Source organism: Thalassophryne amazonica, chromosome 12 (assembly GCF_902500255.1).
Source record: "Thalassophryne amazonica chromosome 12, fThaAma1.1, whole genome shotgun sequence".
Classification (NCBI taxonomy): Eukaryota; Metazoa; Chordata; class Actinopteri; order Batrachoidiformes; family Batrachoididae; genus Thalassophryne; species Thalassophryne amazonica.
This window is the reverse complement of record NC_047114.1, coordinates 87318794-87322587: the sequence shown is the minus strand read 5'-3', so window position 1 is coordinate 87322587 and position 3794 is coordinate 87318794.

Sequence of the window (3794 nt, the reverse complement as noted above, 5' to 3'; positions counted from 1 at the left end):
TTAGTTGTACAGTTTTAATTTAAATATCACACTCTGATTATGCAAAGGCTGGAACTGTAAACGGGAAGAATTTGTTTTGAAAAGGAATTCCATAAACTTTGTTGATTGCTCACCTTTTGTTCATGAAACAAGTGTTTGTTGTTCTTTGGTTAGAATTTCTTAAAATTGACAATTTGTCTTCCTCTACTTTGTAAGTTTGTCATTTTGCTATGTTCAATCTCACTTTACTGAGCAAGCATGTTAGTAACAGGTACATAAGGGGTATTTTCTAATTGGCTTCAAAATTCCATAACTTACATAGTTATTCACTCTGTTGTTATTGTTTATTATTTACAAATCCCTTTTAGTTTGTCCAAAATACTGATGCATTAATCTGTTGTATAATTTTTTTCCCTCCCCCAACACTTGGGAACAGCTTGGAGACAGTCAGATATGCAATAATAGATATATGCACAGTAAATTTTGTGAAATAAAATACACTCTACCAGGATAACATTTGGTCCCAGTCCAAGTAAAGTTAAATATACTCTTATCACAGTGCTAAATCAACTCTTATTGGAGTATAAATACTTGATTTACAAGACAGTAGAGCTCATTTCACTCTATAATAGAGTGTATTTTAGAGTAAAATACACTCTATTAAACGCACCTGCTTCCAAAGAAAGACTTGTTAGCAGGCTTTTAATAAGGTGTATTGGAGCAGGGAGACAACTAAAAGTGTCAGGAAGGAAGATCTTGAGGACCGAACTTGGGAACCCCTGTATAGACACCCAAACAAACAACTGCAGTCATCTATCTTAGGCTGCTTGTCCTGAGCATGACGATGACAATGTTATATTGCCATAAACTCTGTGGCACTGTACACAAACCACAAATTGCTATTAGTACTGCACCTTTGACACCATGATGGTCTTTCTTTATCTTGGAAAAGTCGTGGTTTTTCTTATTGGATGCCTTACAAATAACTTTGTGAAAATGGAATGTATCAGTCGCCACTTAAAGTTACCACAACAGATTTGAAATGGATCTACGTGTTGATTTGGCACCAGTTTGTAGCTCCACATTAGATGGGGAATGGGCAACAATGGCCAGGAACTTTGTGTTTTGGAAGCAAATGCACTGAACACTCGGCCACTATAGTGAAATAAGGACATCGATAACATAAGTTTTGTTATCTGAAATGACACGGCATTAATGGGGTTTACAAGAAAAGAGGAATGGAGGGACGTGAAAGGATAACTCCATTCCTGGACTCTGATTTTGCAGCTCAGAGAGGGTTAACTTTCTTGGGCCCAGAGGAATTACTTTCCTTTTTTAACTCCACCTGCTCAGGAATATTAGACTCTGTTGCACCATTTAAACGGAGGTCCATTAAGCCAAAACCAGATCCTTGGTTGAATGACACCACACGCGCCTTAAGAAGGCGTTGCAGGCAGGCTGAACGTAGATGGAAGAAAGATAAGTTGCATGTGTCACTAGAGATTCTAAGAGGCTGTCTCTCAGACTATCAGAATGCTGTTAAAGAGGCCAAATGTAAATATCTTTCAAGTGTCATCTCTGCCAACTGTAATCGCTCCAAGTGTTTAATACAATTCAGTCAGTTATAAATTCATTGGATAATGCATTTAAGAATGCAACAAAATCAACTTGTGATGATTTCCTCCATTATTTTGTTGAAAAGGTGGCCTTGGTTAGACAGAGCATAAACAATTCACTAAATGCTCTAGACCTCCATCACGCCCCTGTTGCTCCTGCTGTGTTTAGTACATTTAATCCAGTGTCACTCTCACAGCTCTCCGATGTGGTACAGAAACTGAAACCTACTAATTGTCCTTTGGATATTATTCCATCTAGGGTGCTTAAGCAGGTTTTTGACACAGTTGGACCATCTCTTCTTCATTTTTTCAATACCTGTCTAAGGCTATCCCTTACCAAAAAATAGTACTTATAAGTATATAAAGTATACTTGAAACATACTTGCATATACTACTTTATAGGGTCTGTGCCAACTGTTTTTTTTTTTCAACTTTGTTTATTGAACATTTTGAACATAAGACAGACATTGTTATGACAGATTCAAGGGTATGAACACAATTGCAGCATAACAATTCTGTCAACCCCCAACCCACCCTAACCTCCCTTCCCACCCTCAGGCCAGAGGGGAAAAAAAAATGAATAAGTAAACAAATAATAAAAATAAAATAAACAAAATAAATAAAATAACATAGAGGGGGGGAAAACACGGTAATAAAGGTAAAAAGAAAAAAAAGAATAATTAAGAATATAAATATAGATAGGTAAGTACAGATACCGGGAAAATATGTTTGAGAGTTAGATATTTAATTATCCTCGGTGTCCAGAAGATTTGAGGAGTCAAAATACCTAAGAAAAGGGTCCTATGTAGCATAAAATGAATTGATGGAGCCTCTAAGAGAAAACCTCAACTTTTCTACTTTAAGTTTGTAGAGCACCTCACGTACCCAGCGGACATGTGAAGGGGAATGAGAGACTTTCCAATTAAGTAGGATCAACCTTCGAGTGAGCAGGGTGGTGAATGCTATAGCCCGCTTCATTCCTTAGGCAGGTTAGAGGCGGAGGAATACCAATTGGATTTGGAGCAACCAGAAAACCATATGCTTCAGATAAGGAATTAAAAATTTCTGTCCAAAATGGTGTCAACGTAGGACACAACCAGAACATGTGTGAATGATTGTCAGGGGAAAGTTGACATTTGCCACAGGCATCATTTACAGAAGAATACATTTTTGCTAGTCTTGAGTTAGTATAGTGAGCCCTGTAAACAACTTTGCATTGAATTAGTCTATGACGGGCACAGATGGAAGATGAGTAAACCAGGGTCAGTGCAGAAGTCCATTGTTGCTCTGTAAATACAATGTTAAGAATCTCTTCCCAAGCTGTTTTGACTACATTTGCAGGTGTTAACGTTTCTGAACAAATAAACTTGTAGAGCACTGAAATACACCCTCTAAGACTGGGATCAACTGAAAGGAGAGAGTCTAATAGGGTCTCTGGAGGGCGATTCGGGAAGTGGGAAAACAGCTTCTTAACATAGTCACGGACTTGAAAAAAACAGAAAAAATTGTGTTTTGGAAGGTGATGTTTGACAGACAACTGTTCAAAGGATGAGAATATGTTATCAGTATAAAGATCTATAACTGACGTAATCCCATTATCATGCCAAACTTTGCATGCTAAATGTTGGGATGGTCCAAACATACAGCTTTTAAACACTGATATCAGGGCAGATGGGTTCAAAAGGCCAAGCTGCTTCCTAAGTTGACTGCATATTCAAAGAAGTAGATGCAACAGGACAGTTAGTTAAGCACGGAAGAGGAAGTTGTGAGCACAAGACTGAACGAAGTGAAAACTGAGAGGACTTTCTCTCTAACTGCACCCAGACCGGCATAGAATCTTCTTCATTCATCCAAAATAACAGTTTCTGCACATTTGCAGCCCAGTAATAATATTTAAAAACTGGGAGGGGAAATCCTCCTTTCTCTTTGGGAAGCTGTAAAACAGACCTACGAATTCTGGCAGGCTTTCCAGCCCATAAAAAGTTTGAAATCATGCTGTCCAATTTAACAAAAAAGGACTTGTTAAGACGAATTGGGAGGTGTTGAAACATGTAAAGAAACTTAGGAAGAATTACCATCTTCACCAAGCTTATTCGACCAGCGAGCGAAATAGACAAAGTGGACCAACGTGCAAAATCAGCTGCTGTCTTATCTATCAAAGGAGTAAGGTTTACTCGATATAGATCAGAAAGCGATAAT